General features: G+C 52.7%; 1 protein-coding gene across 3 annotated transcripts in view; it reads right to left on the bottom strand.

The window, feature by feature from the left end:
• SLC7A1 (solute carrier family 7 member 1) overlaps nucleotides 1–15257 on the bottom strand; it is an 87340-nt gene extending 72083 nt beyond the window's left edge. Inside the window, exon 1 of one of the 3 annotated variants that reach the window (XM_070049065.2) lies at nucleotides 14877–15257. The gene's annotated coding sequence lies outside the window, so the exon portion shown is untranslated. Of the gene's footprint in view, nucleotides 1–3651; nucleotides 3741–14347; nucleotides 14757–14876 lie in introns of those variants that run through there. The other 2 variants (XM_070049068.2, XM_002721425.6) reach the window with 2 other exon arrangements.
• Between the last annotated feature and the right edge of the window lie 2084 nt (nucleotides 15258–17341).

Here is a 17341-nt window from a genome sequence, read left to right as displayed (position 1 = left end):
CTTTATGATATGAAAGGCACTAGTACCTCATCATGCAAAGGTCCTGACTTCAACATCAAGATCTGTTCTCTCTCCGTATCCCTTCCGCATGCCCCTACTGCTGTGTCTATCCAACTCATGTGCATGGACCCACCTTTATGCTTTTAAGGTAGTGATGAACAGGAAAAATGAAGAGGCAGATAGCAAGACACACAATTGCAATGGGAATGCTTGCTGTTTTGTGTACAGCTTGTACTTCGTCTGGTTCCTAGGCTGGAATTTCTGTTCTTGTTGGTGTACAGCTCGCATGTTTAGGTGCAGGCCCTTCCTAAGGTCTACACCCAGCAGGGTTATGGCCCTCAGGCCACAGAACTGGAAAGGAGACTATGCCTGTGAGAGCAGGTCACGAATTTCTGTTCATGGAAGGAAGTCTAGCAACAAAGATGCTTCTGGCAGAAAGGAGGAGAACTAACATCTGCAGGGGCACCCATTTCATTCAGGGCAGCACAGCTCCCTCCCACAAAGCATCAGGAACCCCACCTCCCCTCTTGTCCTCCTGCCACTGCCTCTCCACAGCAAGATGGCACCTGCAGCTTTTGCATCATGACCTGACACCTTACGGGACAGAGATCCTGCTGGGGCCTCTGGGGTCACACCCAGCATCCCCCAGCCCACTGTGGCTCAAAGACTGTGCAGGAGATGCAGCTGGACCTGGTCTGCAGATGTTCAGCCCAGGGCAGCTGAGAGCAATAGGACACTGCTGTCCAGAGTTAACACAGAGCGGCCAGGAGCAGCAGGAAGGTGATGAGAATTGGTGCGGAGTTTTTTCCTCCTCTCCTGGACTCCAGCCTTACTCAAAATCACCCAAGAAACACAGGTGGAGAGGCCCTTGCCTTCACTCGCCAGACCACAGATGCAAAAAGGCCTTCAGGCACCAGGCCTGAATCCTGATGCAAATGTGGACTGACTGCTTTTCTAAAACGATTGCGCCAAGACTGAGACAGCCAGGCAGACAGTCTTTCCAAGTCAACACGACTGCCCCAAGAATTAGCCAAGGCTCGTGCTCATCAGCTCCCAAGGCTACCCCTACCCTGGGGGGAGAAAGTCAGCTGAAAAAGCCATGTCTTCCAACGAAACTTTTTTTTTTAAGAAACCAAACTAGCTGCTGAAAATTGAAAGATAGAGATTTGTGCGGTGAAGTGTGTTCAATCACAATGGCAAATAATCACTCATTTCAAACAACATTAATGTATGTTACAGCATAAAACCAAACTCATGAGGTAGCTTCCCAATACCGGCATCAGCGAAGGAGATATCTGTAACTTGTACTTGAATTTCTTAGCAGACTACATTAAGTACTCTGAATTCTTACAGTAAATTTATTTTTATAGAGAGGCATAGTAAATAAAAGTTGACAAGGAACAAGGACAGATATTTGTACACTGTTTTAACAAATGGGGCAATCTATTTTGTACTTGTTCCTCATTATGTCACTATGCTCTTATCCCACAATCCCCTTGATTTATGATTGTTTTAAGAATTACATACAGAGACTTGTTACTTAAAGGATATTTATTTTCTAAGTAAAAAGCAAAACATAACAACATGCAAATTCTTCTTAAGCAAAAATCAACCTTTTCAAGAACTATTTAATGAAATGATTGCTAGTATTAAATTTTCAACTCTCTGTCCAATTTTAACCCCTCAGATTTGAAAGTCAAAACAACAAAAATGAACATTTCTGGGGCAAAGCATCTGGCCTGGTGGTTAAGTGACCAGTTGAGATGCCCATGTCCCATATCACAGTGCCTGGGTTCAATTCCCACCACTGGTCCCCAACTCCAGCTTCCCACGTATGCAGATCCTGGGCAGGAGTCAAATGAACAGCTCAGTGGGAAACCCGGTTTGAGTCCCCAGCTTCTGGCTTCAGCCCCCTGCCAGGAGCCACTGTGGACGTTTGGGGAGTGAACCAAGGTGCTTGCTGTCTCTGTCTCTCAAATGAATCATTTTTTTAAATATGTCTTAATTAGCATTTCTAAAAGGGTGTCTTTTCTCTTCCCACAACTCCCTAACCCTGATAGAGAAGACTGACCTTAAACTCGATCACGGTCAAAACACTGAAATTAACAAACGCACAACCCATTTCTGAAGAACAAAAAAACATGTATATCCCAAACAGGCTACCTTTGAAACACAAGTGTCACGTGTGTTGAATAAGGCGCCACCTTCGGCACGGGCCAGCCACACAGGAGAACTTACAGGTCTGCCTGGGAGAGCAACACCCACTTCAGACCCTCAGATCACCACAAAGAGAAATTTCTCCTGTCCCCTGGTGCCAGCAGCACACCTGAGATTCAAAGCCGGTGCCGGTGAGAAGCCACTTACCTGGCCAAGTCTTGCAGTGCTTTCACAAACACAAGTCATCCTCAGGATCTTTTTTTTTTTTTTTTTCACTTTTAATGAAATAGACAAGAGTAAGAAACATCAGCAAGCACCACTGTGGGCAGTGAAACTGAGTCCCCTCTCAGGGAAGCCTCCAGTCTGGCAGCAGCGTGCGTGCCTGCGTGTGTGCCTGACCACAGTGTGAATTCAGTTCTCGCTGCAGACTGTGACAAGCAAAGTCTGGGTGCCACCAACGCTGCTCCTGGGAACACACCCGTGTGTGGGCGGCCCCATCCCTAACGGTGCTGGGAAGGGCCACCCCAGCCTGGGGCTTCTGGCACCCCATGTGGATGGCATGGGCAGGCACCATGGGCCTGGTGCTCCCACATGAGGAGTGGGGTGACCTTACCAGGGCAAGGCTTGGGGCGGCCCCTCCCAAATAAAACCACAGACACCAGGGATGCTCTTTTTTTTTTTTTTTTTTTTTTTTAAGCAAACCTACACTGCTTTGTAAACTTTGTGAACTCAAAGTGAAGATGTGGCCAGTGCAGATCAGGCAACCATTCTCAACAACAGGACAGGACAGGTAGGCAGCTATGGGTGACAGGGAGCTGAAGCCTTACCCCGTCTGTCAGGGCACTCAGTAGCACACAACATTCTGACACTCTGATTTCCACAAGACCAGATCATCTCAAAGCTAGAAATGTCAAAACTATCCATGCACAGTATGATCTGTACTAAAGGAACAAAAATGTACGACATATTTGTACCAAATACAACCAACCCCAAACTGAGGTGCCAGGGCAAATTTCAGCAGAAGCTTGAAATAACTGACTGTCCCATCCACCTGCCAAAATATTACTATGTAGTTCAAACACATCCCTCCTCTAAAATATCCTCCTGTTTATTAGTGATTATAAAAATATCACTCTATAAATATTTGTTGAGCACTATTTCAGGTACTACAAACATAACAACGAATAAAAAAAGTGCAATGTTGAGTGATTTCTTTCTGTGCAAATGCTTCATTTAGATAACACTGAATATGGAAAACTGCACCCAGACTTTTTTTTTTTTTTTTTACTTTTAACATTAAAGCTTTTTCCCATAAGGTCAAATCTTGGAAAACACCATTTTTACTGCCTACATAATATTCTAACGTGTTGTAATTTACTGAAAGACATTTCAAAAAAAAATCACAGAAAGATGTAATTTAGTAAGAACATGTTAGTCCTAAACGTAGACTCGTACCCAAAAAAGGGAGGGCAACCAAAGCAAACACAAGCTTACCGATCTCTCAGAGCCCCGGATGCTGCTCCAGAGTGAGTGATGCTCATTCACCCCCAAGGCCTGGCCACTCCAAGGTCTAATTTGTGGATCTCCCTTTATAAACCCCACTCCCTCTTTGATCAAGGAGGACATTGTCTGTGCAGAACAATACGTTTTCATTTCAATTTCCCTTCTTTTCAGGAAAGGAAATGTTTGCACTTCAAAGGGTTCCTTTGAAAAGTGGCCCCTGGTCCTGGCCCATCCAGGTTAGGAGTGACTGGGCTCAGCAGGGTGCACGGAGTCTGGGCAGCTGCCCACCCAAGTCCCTCTCAAGGCCAACTCCTTCAAGGGGAGGGTCTGGGACAGGAGGAGAAAAACAAACACATGGAAAAATACTTGAGGTTTTTGATCGTGACCTTCAGAAGCCCTTTTCCAGACACAGAGTGGACTTACAACGCAGGGAAACTGAGGCTGAGCAGACAGGGAAGGTGAACTAGAGGCTTCCAAGAACAAAATCATTCCAGAAACCAGACTCACGTGGCGAAGCAGGCCTGGAAGGAGGGGAGACGCTCTGTTGACAGCTGGTAGTGACAAAGAGGGCAACGGTGCCCATGGATGAAACACAGAAGCCAGAACCCAGCTGCACTGCGGGCGGAGGCTCTGAAAGCTTCCCCCGGGATCTTCTGAGCAGCAGCGCCCACCGTGGGCGGCAAAGAGCAAACCTTGCAGTTCAGAAGGGGGCCCTGGATTTCTCTCCCGGCCAAAGCCTTCCGCCAGAGGCAAGTCGACTGATCCCCTGGGGTAGTCAAGAGATGCCCTCCATCGGGCCCCATGCCCATCTCTAACCTCTGCCAAGTCCTGGAAGCCAGGGGCATGGAACAGACAAGAGAGGACCTGCAGCATTTCAAGTCTGGAACAAGTTCTGGGTTTGAGGAACTTCCCTTCCCCGCCCAGAGGATACGCATGGCCACAGCAGCTCTAAGGGTGAAGTCCACTGCTGGGCATGAAAGACAGCACGCTCCAGGCAGGGCGCTCACCCAACACTCAACCCCAGGGCTGAGCCACAGGCTCCTGATGGCTGCGCAGGAGGAAAAGGCACCGCAGGTCTGGTGGCCAGGCCACCGGGGCTGAAGGACTCTTCCTCCCGTTTCCTGCAACTCAGAAGTCTACCTGCCCAGCAGCTGCAGGCACCAAGCCTCCGTGCCAGGAACAGCAGTGGTTTTGCTCTTCTCCACCTTCCACTTTTTGCAAGTTCCCACATTTTTCCCAATCAGCATTCTAATTTTTTAGAAACACTTTTTCTTAAAGAGGCTTAGGAGGTAGAAAATGAAACTAGAGCTCCTTAGAAATATCCCTGCCTTAGGCCGGTGCTGCGGCTCAATAGGCTAATCCTCCACCTGTGGCACCGGCACCCCGGGTTCTAGTCCCGGTCGGGGTGCCGGATTCTGTCCCGGTTGCCCCTCTTCCAGGCCAGCTCTCTGCTGTGGCCAGGGAGTGCAGTGGAGGATGGCCCAAGTGCTTGGGCCCTGCACCCCATGGGAGACCAGGAGAAGTACCTGGCTCCTGCCTTTGGATAGGCGCGGTGCACCGGCCGTAGCACGTCAGCCGCGGCAGCCATTGGAGGGTGAACCAACGGCAAAGGAAGACCTTTCTGTCTGTCTGTCTCTCACTGTCCACTCTGCCTGTCAAAAAGAAGGAAGGAAGGAAGGAAGGAAGGAAGGAAGGAAGGAAGGAAGGAAGGAAGGAAGGAAGGAAGGAAGGAAAGAAAGAAGGAAGGAAGGAAAGAAGGAAAGAAGGAAAGAAAGATCCCTGCTCGGATTCCCCTCAAAACTGTACAATTCCCAGGAAAGGCCATTGTGTGGACAACCGTGGGCTGAATGCAGTGGTATCCATGTGAACTATCCCAGCTGTGCTCTCACACTGGGGTTCTGTAAGAGAATGGCCTTGTTCTTAGGAAACACACACAGAAGCGTGGAGGAGCAAATAAAAGGGCCTCCAACAATCCCAAAACAGTGTAATGTGTATGTGATGTGAGTGTACAGTATGTGTGGTGTTGTGATATGTGTAAAGTGGGTGTGGGTGTGGTATGTGTATGTGGTATGCATGATGTATGTACATGGTATATGTGTTGTGTGCATGGTGTTTATATATAGTAAATGTGTATGATGTGAGTATGTATGATGTGTCTGAGGTGTATGTGATGTGTGTATGGTACATGTGTGTGCTGTGTGTAATGTGTATGATTGTGGTGTGTGATGTGGATGTGTGTGGGGTATGTGGATAGTACATGTGTGTAATGAGTGTACAGTATATGTGTGATATGTGTGTGGTGTATAATGTGTGTGAGGTGTGTAGGATCCATGTGTGTGATGTGAGTATGTAGTATATATGCTGTGTGATATGTGAACGTGGTATATGTGTGGGGTGTGTGTGGTGTAATGTTTGTGTATGGTATGTGAGTGTGCAGTGTGTGTGATATGTGTAAAGTGTGTGTGTGGTGTGTGATATGTGTGTATGGTACATGTGTGTGATATGAGTGTATAGAGGGTATGATATGTATGTGTGGTGTGTGATGTATGTGTTGCATTGTGACATGTGTGTGTTTGGTGTGATGTGTATGGTACATGTGTGGTGTGTGATGTGTATATGGTGCAGATGTGTGTGGTGTGGTGTGCATATGATATGTGAGTGTTTTTCTGTATGGAATGTATATGATATGTATATGTGTAGTGTGTGATATGTGTGTGTGGTACACAATGTGTATGTGTAGTATATTGGCGTACTATGTGTGATATGTGATGTGGGGGGGTATACTGTGGCATGTTTGCATATTGTGTGATATGTGTGTATGGTACATGAGTGTGTACTGTGGGGTATATATGATTGGTACATGAGTGTGTAGTGTGTGTGGTGTGGGGTTGGGGTGTATGTGTGGTGTGTGATATGTGTGGTGTTTGTATACTGTGTGTGTATGGTACAAGAGTGTACAGTGTATGTAGTGTTTGTGTACTGTGTGGTGTGTATGTGTGATGTGTGTATGGTACATGAGTGTGTAGTGTGTATGGTGTGGGGTTGAGGTGTGTGTGTGGTGTGTGATGTGCATATGGTGTTTGTGTACTGTGTGTGGCGTGGCTGTGTTTGGTGTGGGGTTGGGGTGTGTGTGTGGTGTGTAATGTGCATGTGGTGTTTGTGTACTATGTGTGGTGTGGGTGTGTGTGTGGTGTGGGGTTGGGGTGTGTGTGTGGTGTGTGATGTGCATGTCGTGTTTGTGTACTGTGTGTGGTGTGGGTGTGTGTGTGGTGTGGGGTTGGGGTGTGTGTGTGGTGTGTGATGTGCAAATGGTGTTTGTGTACTGTGTGTGGTGTGGGTGTGTATGTGGTGTGGGGTTGGGGTGTGTGTGTGGTGTGTGATGTGCATATGGTGTCTGTATACTGTGTGTGGTGTGGGGTTGGGGTGTGTGATGTGCATGTGGTGTGTGTGGTGTGCGATGTCTGTGTATGGTACGTGAGTGTGTAGTGTGTGGTATGTGTGTGTAGAGAGAAAGCGAAAACTGGTGGATCTGAGAGATCGGCACCCGAGAGCTCTCTGAAGGCTACAGCTTCTCAGTGTTCTCCAAACCCAGTCAAAAGCAAAGAGGGACCGGGCAGAAAGCAGAAAGGGGAGGGCGGAGTTTCCTCGCTGCACCACCCGTGCTCCCTGCCCAGGGGCCTCCAGGGGAACCAGGGCCCGCACCCCAGGGCTGAGGAGAGAACACCACAGGCCCCAGGAAACCCCCCCACCAAGGGAGATAGGGCGGGGGGCACGGGAGGGCCCTTGGACAGCGCTGCCCACCACATCCTGAGGGTGCCAGAAACACGTCCTCCAAGGAAGGGGACACTTCCCCACCTCCCCATGTCGTGGAAATCCACAAGCGAGCGCTGGGGACAGGACCCAAGCTGCCGCCGGCCTTAGGAAGGATGGCGCAGAGAAAAGGAAGCCGCCTGTCCTGCAGACCCTGTTCCCAAGAGAGGGCCGCGAGCAGGACTGCGTGGGGTCCTGTGTTCTGGCCAGGAAGATCTGTGTCCAGCCAGGCGCTGGTGTCGTGAAGGCCGAACTCCTGACCCAGAAAGCCAGCGGCCTGGCCTCTGCCACGCACACCAGCTCCCGGGTCTGGCCACGGTGCTGGCCATATCCCAGCACAGCTGGGCCCAGCACACAGGGCTCTGCTGCTGCGTTCCGAGATAGCAGGGAGAAGTCAGGGTGAGGAGAGGGCGGGGTGACTTACTCAGCAATGGGGCGAGGGGAGAGGGTGTGAGGCGAGTATTTGGCACAGAGGTTACAACACCCTTGGGAGGCCTGCGTCCCGTAGTGGCTATGCACCCGATTCCAGCTTCCTGCCAATGTGCACCTTGGTAGGCTGCAGGTGATGGCTCAAGTACTTGGGTCACTGCTCACCATATGGGAGGCCTGGATGGAGTTCCTGGCACCAGAGTTCAGCCTGGCCCTGCCCCAGCAATTGTAGGCACCTGGAGGGTGAACCAGCAAATGAGCACTCTTATTCTCGGTCTCTCAAATATGTAACGGAAACAGAGGGGGGCATAGCTAACCGTGTCAGGTCTGTGTGCTGCCATCTCAGCGTGCACCTGGCATGCAGGACACATCCTGAGAGAGGCTGACACCCACTGCCCCCACCACACACACACTTGGGGTTAGAACTCTGGAGCCAGGCAGCCCCGAATCTTCATTCTGCCACTTGTTACCTCTCCGTATGCCCGTGGTGGGGCTGCCTCCTTCTCCCCATTAGTCAAGGCTGATACCAGCCTCACTGGGAATGCGGAGATTCAAAGACAACCTGTGTTAGGTGCTGCACATAAGCTAGATCTGGCAGCACCCAACTGCATCCAGCCCAGGCCTTCTCCCGTCTTCTCTCGTGCAGTGTGACAGGCTTCAATTAAAGGTGCTTGGCAGGCAGATAAAAAACGCAGGGCTGGCACTGTGGCGTAGCGGGTAAAGCTGCCACCTGCAGTGCCAGCATCCCATATGGGCACTGATTCGAGTCCCGGCTGCTCCACTTCTGATCCAGCTCTCTGCTATGGCCTGGGAAAGCGATGGAAGATGCCCCAAGTTACTGGGCCCCTGTACCCACGTGGGAGACCAGGAAGAGGCTCCTGGCTCCTGGCTTCAGATCAACACAGCTCTGGCCATTGCAACCATCTGCATAGTGAACAAGGGATAGAAAACTTTCTCTTTCTCTCTCTCTCTCTCTCTCTGCCTCTGCCTCTCTGTAACTCTGCCCTTCAAATAAATAAATAAATCTTGAAAAAAAAAAAAAAAAACAGGGAAGAAGACACATCCCAGCCAACCTTAACCGACACCAACACCTCTTGGTCGGGGGGCATGACAGTTATGACAGTGGGGGGAACTAACACAGCCAGCTTCCACTCCCTACCTTACTCATAGTAACACCCAGGGGCTATGCCCACCACCCCTTCCCCAAAAGTACAGCAGAAAGTCCATGAAAATGGAATTAAAATGCTTATTTTGGTGCAAAAATATCTTAAGTTCATGCCCAGCTCTTTTTTTTTTTTTTTTGACAGTTAGGCAGTGAGAGGGGGAGACAGAGAGGAAGGTCTTCCTCCCGTTGGTTCACCCCCCAAATGGCCGCTACGGCCAGCACGCTGCACCAATGCAAAGCCAGGAGCCAGGTGCTTCCTCCTGGTCTCCCACACAGGTGCAGGGCCCAACCACTTGGGCCATCCTCCACTGCCTTCCCGGGCCACAGCAGAGAGCTGGACTGGAAGAGGAGCAACCGGGAAAGAATCCGGTGCCCCAACTGGGACTAGAACCCGGAGTACCGGCACCGCAGGCAGAGGATTAGCCTAGTGAGCCACGGCACCGGCCCATGCCCAGCTCTTTCATCATCTGCATTTTCCATGAACTCTTTGAAGGCTTCTCGGATTACCACCTGGAGGGCTGGCATCAGGCAGAAAACAGATGCTCTGAGTTTCTGGCTTTGGACGGTGAACCTGGCGGCAGATACCTGGGCCCAGCGGCCTCCCAATGCTGTAGGAGTATGAATACCTCCTCTCATTTAGACACATTCCCAAAGGAGGAAAACGGGAGAGCAAAATTAAGTATCAAAATTATTTTTTCCCACACCTAAATCAAATAACTAAGCTCTCCTCCAATATAACATTTACATTGTTTCTTTCCAATTAGCATTCATATTAGAAGGGGTGGCATTTGGCCTAGCTGTAAAGCCACCCATTAGGACATCTACGTCCCCTCTCAGAGTGCGTGGGTTCAAGTCCCGGCTCTGCCTCCCAATTCCAGCTTCCTGCTAATGCACACCCTGGGAGGCAGCAGGTGATGGCTCCAGTGGTCGGGTCCCTGCCACCTATCCGGGAATCAATTCTCAGCTCTCAGCTTTGGCTCTGCCTAGTCCAGCTGTTTTCTGTCTCAGGAAAAAAAAAAAAGAGAGAGAGAGAGAGAAAGAGAGAAATAAAAATACACAACCACAACAACCACTTAAGTGTGTGCCAAATACTATGTTAAGTGTATAACATGGAGTGGCAATTTCAATCCTCTCAAATCTAAAAAGTAAGTGCTAGAATATTACCCAAGCAATATGGGAAAGAAGTTCAATATGGCTCCCAGATACCTTCAAGAGGACACTTATCCTCCAAGCCCCTTCTGCTGGAGGGGCCCCAGCATCTCTCAGAAGCTCAGGTTGGCTGCCTCAAGCAGTCCCCACTGCTGGACAGTCTATACCGTCCCAGACTCACTGTGCACAGAGCAGACAGACCAGCTGGGACCTGTACCTGCACACATGGGCCAACTTCTGGTGGTTCTCCCCGTCAGGAACCCTACCCGAACAAAGTCTCTGAAAAAACCACAGCAGTGGGGCTATGAAAAGGTGAGAGAACAAAGGTACCCACGCCTTCTGCACCTGCAGCAAAGGCAAGGGAAGGTGGCCACCCACCCAGGAAAGGGGCTACAATGTAGAAAGACACAGCCTCGCTACCGGAGGGGATGCTCTTTCTGCCACCTCCACATAAGCCCTCTAAGTCAGCATGTTCACAGGTGTCCCTGCCCTTGCCTTCTGACTGCCATGACCACACCTGAAGGCTGGAAACAGAGAAGCAGGGTCAAGAACAGCAACGAGAGGCACTGGTGCCTTGGGTCTCTCCAAGGACATCACGGACTCCGTGCTTCCTAGTGTCACAAGGGGGAGGGTAGAGGAAAAGGCTCCTGGAGTCCCCAGATGGAACAAGCAGGCCAAGTTCAGAAAATTGCAGGGGCTGCACGTGGCCGCAGAAGGGCAGAGCCAGAACCCCAGAACCCCAAAGTGGTGCTGCTGCTCGGCTCCCCAAAGCTGTGCCCTTCACTGCGGGACAGGGCACCATCCCAGGGTGCACCTCCGCTGGAGAGTATAGCGGCCTCCTCCCTCGGTCGCACAGTTCCAAGTCCCACTCACACAAGGGCCGGCAGAATGTTCAAGGGCAAACAGAATGGAGAAGAAAGTTTGAAATCCACTGCCTGGTTTTCGTGAAACTTCTGCTAGACCCCTTGTGTGCCTGCATTTCAAAATGTCTTGCACCAAAAGAAACGGAGCTTTTCATTCCACTTTCCACATGGTACATTCAGCAAGTGTACCCTAAACAGGGCCCTCACCATTCAGAACCATAACCAAGATGTGGCAGGAGGAGTGACACTCCCAAAGGTCAGGAATGCCTTCCCCGCGGCCCATGTTCTTGGGCCGACCAAACCCACACCAGAAGCCAATGCCACATGTCTGAATGAATGTCCAGTAGTCAGCGCACCACCCAATCTGCTGCCTGTCTTCCAGCAGCTTCCAGGTGGCAGATGCACCAAGCCTCCTTCAGTAAATTCTGACCAACTTTGAGCAACTGCAGAGTTAGCTGCTTGGGGGTATAGGCAGAGCGAGCAGGGAGAAACCAAGAGAAGCCAGCCACTCAAGTTTACCGCAAGGCCAGTTATCGGCCACGGAAGATGCTACCACCCTACTCCCTCACAGGCAAGAGAGGTCTACAACATGAGGGAAAGAGCCACAGCCTGCAGCCCAGGAAACCCCTCCTAAACACCTAGGATGCCCATGGGGCAAGGCCACCATCAGGTCACCCAGTGGAGGATGGCAGAGGATAAAAGGACTCTGAGCTAAAAGAGACACCTAGGCTGAGTGTGAGGCCAACAGGAAGGAGCCCACCACCCCGAGGCTGCTGGCTACGACATCACACACCGGGGAGGGGCCACAGGGCTGGCCTAGACATGCAGTCCAGCTCTGTCCCTTCAGGATGCAAGTATCTAAAAGGTCTGGTGACTTTCAAAGGCAGCCGCTGTAGCACAGTGCGATGCCAGCATGTCCCATCAGAGTACAGTCACAGCCCTGGCTACTCCGCACTTTCCACCCAGCTCCCTGCTGATGCGCCCGGGAGGCAGCAGATGATGGCCTCAGTAGCTAAGTCCCTGCCACTCACCTGGGAAGCCCAGAAGGAGCTCCTGGCTCCTGGCTTCAGTCTGGCCTTACCCCAACCGTTGAGGCTATTTAGGGAGTGAACCAGCAAATAGAGGATCTCTGTCACTCTGCCTTTCAAATAAATAAAATCTTAAGAAACAACAATAGTCCATCTTAAACCTAACATGCTCAACCTTCTCATCTCCTTAAGGTTGTGACTCCAGGGCCAGCACTGTGGCATAGTAGGCTAAGCCTCCGCCAGTCTCTATCCTTAATCCATTAACAGGGCCTGTGCTATGGCTGTGGCATAGCAGGCTAAGCCTTCACCTGCAGTGCCAGCATCCCATATGGATGCCAGTTCGTGTCTAGCTCTCTGCTGTGGCCCAGGAAGGCAGTGGAGGATGGCCCAAGTGCCTGGGCCTCTGTACCCACACGGGAGACCCGGAAGAAGCCCCTGGCTCCTGGCTTCGGATCGCTGCCAACTCCAGCCATTGGGGCCATCTGGGAAGTGAACCAGCAGATGGAAGACCTCTCCCTCTGTCTTTCCCTCTCTCTGTAACTCTACCTCTCTAATAAATAAATAAAATCTTAAAAAAAAAAAAAAAAAAAACTCCGGCTGTGCAGTGTGGAAATCTATTTCACCTCTCTTACCACTCACCTAAAGCCCCAGGCCAGTCCTGTGGGCGCACCTTTCACAGTCACCCAGAAGATGCCTCTGGGTAAGATGACACAGAGGCCAAGGCATCTCCCGGGTTAAAGGAAGTAAATTTTTCGCCAAGATTGTGAACACTCTCAGCACAAAAACACGACAAACGTTTAAAGCGATAGATAGCCTAGTTCCCCCGGCTGCAACATCACACAATGACATACGCACCCAAACATCACACCAGGACCCGACAATGTACGATTCGGACGTGTCAGTCAAAGATGAAACAAGTTTCTTTCCCTAACAAGAATGCATTGAGTCATGTCTCAAATTCCTCCTTTTAGGGTTAACAAGCAGCATCTCTAAATACACTGTCAATCAACAGAAAGCATTCATATAAGACATAACGCTGGGACCCCCGACTTAATGACCTAGTTCTGCTGGATTCAGGAAAGAGAAGTTACAGACCTGAACAATCAATAAGCATTTACTTGCTTCCTTCAGAGAATGAAATTTTGTACCAAACAGAATTAAACCTGTGTCTCAACTCAAACTCCCTGAGGTCAACAATCTTGCCTTTCAAGCCTTTTTTCCCCCTCCAGCAAATGGTCATATGCCTAAACAGAAGCCACGTGGCTCCGACTCAGGCAGCTGAGACCACCCCCTCTCCCTACTTACTGAGCCTTTTCCCGTTCGTTTACTCAAAGTTCCTTTGACATCCTTTGAATGTTAGTCAACAAGGAAGCTTTAAGAACGATTTTCTTCACTGTGGATCTTTCCAGTAAGTTTCTCTTCTTACTGGGGCTCAAGACAAGACCTTTTTTTTTTCCTGCCAGAAAGGCGGGTTCGCATAAGAATCGTGGTAATTTCCACTGAGAACAACTGAAAATACCAGGGCGAATACGTGCACCACAGTTTCCTATTATCTGACTGAAACATAAACGTTGAGATAAATCCCTAATAAATTATAACCCGAATTCAACATAGTGACGGCTCCCGGCTGCAGGCTGTCAGACACAGTCCCACCAGCCAGCTTTTAAGGGGCACATTCTGAAGGGGGTGGCGGGGGTACCCACCAGGGACGAAGATCGCAACCCCCCACCCCTACCCCACGCCCGAGACTCGGGTCTGGAACACAAGCCAGCACGTGACAGCACGGCCGTGGGTGTTGGGAAGTGTAGTCTGGTTCACATGTCTGGCTCGCCTACCCGCTCAAGACGCACGCAACTCCGATCTGGCTCCCACGCCTCCCCCCTACCCGGGGAACAGCGCGGCGAGCCGGCCAGCGGCGCGCGCGGGACGGCCGCCTTGACCTGCCCGTGCCCAGGAAGTTTTCTACTACGCAGAGAGGAACACGCGGAGAATAGGTTGTCCTAACGAAGCCGGAAGAACTTCCTCCTCCTGCGAACCATCTGGACGGCTTGGCCAGCCCAGAGTTTTAGGGCCAAGCCGGGTCACCAGGAAGCCCACCCAAAGGAGGACGTCCCCAAGAAACCCCTGGGGACCCAGACTACGGGTGCAGGCGGGCATTCTGGGGGTCTCATGGAATGGGCAGGCGCGCACCGCGACCACCGAGCAGGGCTGCCCAGCGCCGTTTCCCAGGCTAGCCAACGTACCTGCCGCGGGACCACCCTCCCGGGGCGCGGGCGGGGTCCCCGCGGCGGCCGATGACACATCCTCGGACCTCGTGGCGGGGCGGGGTGCTCCGCAACGCGCCATGTAAGGGAAGCTCTCCCGCGCTGCCAGCGGGCTCCGGACGCCTCCTGGACCAGCCCCCGTGCCCACCGCCGGCCCCTTGCCCACCCGGACCACCAGGTGCGTGGCCGGCGCGCGGGGTGGGCATCGCCGGCGCGCCCACGCTGACTCGGGCGGTGTTGCATCATACACCACGCCGTGCCTTTAGGGAACCGAAATGGACTCCGTGGAAGCCACGGCCGCATGGGCACCGCCCCGCGCGCACACCCCCGGGCCCGCCCTGCCCTCGCCCTCCCCGGAGGATGCCAGCGGCGCCCCGGAGCGGGGCTCTCGCCACTCCCGTGCCGCCGCCTGCCCGAGGCCCCACGCGGCCCCGCGGCCCCCTCCAACCCCCGCCAAGGTGACCCAGGTTGTGGAGCTGCCCCGGTGCCAGCGGGAGCGGGCACTCACCAAGCGGGCGGTGGGATGCGGGCAGGACAGCGGGCCGAAGGACACACGCACGCTTGCACGCACCGACCCGGGGACCCTCGGCCGGAGAGGCGGTGCGGAGGCGCGGGAGCGACGTGGAGCTGCGGTGAGCGCGTGCCTGCCGGCCGCGTGCCGCGCCGCCCGGCTGCTGACTGGCCGCTCGCACCTGCCCGCGCTGACTGAATGGGGCGCCGAGGGCGGGCGGGATCCGGCGCCGGTTTCATCAGCCGCTCTCGCCGCCCGCCCCCCAGCCCGCCCGGCGGCCCTGCCCGTGCCTCGCGTCACAGCCGGGCACCAATGGCAGCGCGGCGCGGCGGCGGCCGCTGGCCCTGAGGCGGCGGCAGAGGCGGGCGCGCCCGTGTGGGCGGGGCGGCGGCGTCTTCGCGCGCGCTGCGGCGGGGACCCGGGGTTCCCCCGGCCGGCAGGCGGGCGGCGCCTCCGGACGCTCCCGCGGCTGCCTTGCGGGCCTGGCCGCCTGTCCGCCAATCGGAGCCCGCGGCGCGACAGCATCCTTGGGTTCCCTGCGGGCCCCGCCGCGCGCGGGCCGGGACTCAGGGCAGCAGGCCGGGCCGCGCCAGCCCTGGCTTAGCGAGCTGCAGTCAGCAGACGCCGCTGGTCTTCCTTATCCGAAATAAAAAGATCTGGGATGCACTATGAGGGTTTTAGAAAGTTAGTTACTGGGGCCGGCGCTGTGATGTAGCGGGTGAAGCCCCTGCCTGTGGTGCTGGCATCCCATATGGACGCGGGTTCGAGTCCCGGCTTCCCATCCAGCTCTCTGCTATGGCCTGGGAAAGCAGCAGATGGCCCAAGCGCTTGAGCCCCTGCACCCATGTGCAAGACCCAGAAGAAGCTCCTGGTTCCTGGCTTCAGCCTGGCTCAGTCCTAGCAGTTGTGGCCATTTGGGGAGTGAACCAGCGGATGGAAGCTTTATCTATCTATGTCTGTATGTCTGTCTGTCTCTCTTTCAAATAAGTATTTTTAAAAAATTTTTTTGAAGTTACTATAGATTTTCATTTCTCTCTCATGGTATTATTTTATTATCGTCCCCTTGCCCATGCTAGAACCTTATCTCCCTGCTGTCGGTGAAGGCCTAATCCACCTGTTGCCAGGCACCTGCACAGCAGGCTGGTGGGCTAATGGCCTCAGCTGCCTTCCCAGTCACTCTCCCAGTGTTGCCAAGAGCGGTGGTCCTGAATCCCACAGTGTTGGTGCCATGAGCTCCCGTGCAGTTGTCTGTCTTTGCTCCAGAAACCAAGAAACACAACCTGTGAAGATCCAGTAATCTGTGACATTGAGTAAGTGGTAGATGACCACCGCGCTCCCCCATATTTCTAAGGAAACAGAAAGGACAAGGGCGGATGGTATCTGCCTGCTTTAAAGCCTTTCCACACCTCCCACCCGCCCCAGCCACCACCAGCACCACCAAGCCCTTGCTCAGTAATGGGGCTCCTGGGTCAGCAGCTGGCTGTTTTCTGCCCTTGAAACTAGCCTAGCAGTTTATGAAGTAGGGAACTGCAGGGCACTGGCTTCACAAAAAGTGTTAGTGAGCACCTAGGAATGCATCTGCATCTGCAAAGGCCAGCGTTTGGCTCCATAATAAGCCACCCCACACCCTTTGTTTTATAATTGTCACAGGTGGCCAGCGCCAGGGCTCACTAGGTTAATCCTCTGCCTGCGGTGCCGGCACACAGGGTTCTAGTCCCAGTCGGGGCGCCGGATTCTGTCCCGGTTGCCCCTCTTCCAAGCCAGCTCTCTGCTATGGCCCGGGAGTGCAGTGGAGGATGGCCCAAGTCCTTGGGCCCTGCACCCGCATGGGAGACCAGGAGAAGCACTTGGCTCCTGGCTTCCGATAAGCGCGATGCTATGGCCGCAGTGCGCCGGCTGCAGCGGCCATTGGAGGGTGAACCAACGGCAAAGGAAGACCTTTCTCTCTGTCTCTCTCTCTCACTGTCCACTCTGCCTGTCAAAAAAATAAATTTAAAAAAAATTGTCACAGGTGATGTGTTGCCCTCAGATCACAGAAGGAGGTGTCTGGCATCCAGGGGCCTCCTCCACCTGCCAACACCACAGTCTAAAGGCTCCTGGCTCTGGCCTGGAGTCAAGTCTACCTGCTTTGCCTTTAGCCCCAGGTGGGGATTTGAAGGCGAACTCCGCTACTTCATTTGCTGTGGGATCTTCTGCAAACTATTTTAGCTCTGTTTTGCTTATAAATCTTATATTTCCCAGAAATCACCCATTTTCTCTTCTTTATGGGCGATACAGAGAGGGAGAATGTAGCAGTTGTGTGGATGTCATATTCCTAGGTACATAGTTATACAGATGGCTTCACTGAATTATACCATGAACTTGACAGTACACCCTTCTTTCCCCACCCCATGATTGTTGCCACTGATTCTGTGATCCTCATATGCTTGTATTAATAGAAAGCAAACCTTAGGTTTGATTAA

This window comes from Oryctolagus cuniculus, chromosome 9 (genome assembly GCF_051225735.1).
Source record: "Oryctolagus cuniculus isolate XC-2025 breed Fujian yellow rabbit chromosome 9, ASM5122573v1, whole genome shotgun sequence".
NCBI lineage: Eukaryota > Metazoa > Chordata > Mammalia > Lagomorpha > Leporidae > Oryctolagus > Oryctolagus cuniculus.
This window is presented reverse-complemented; position numbering and strand designations above follow the sequence as displayed.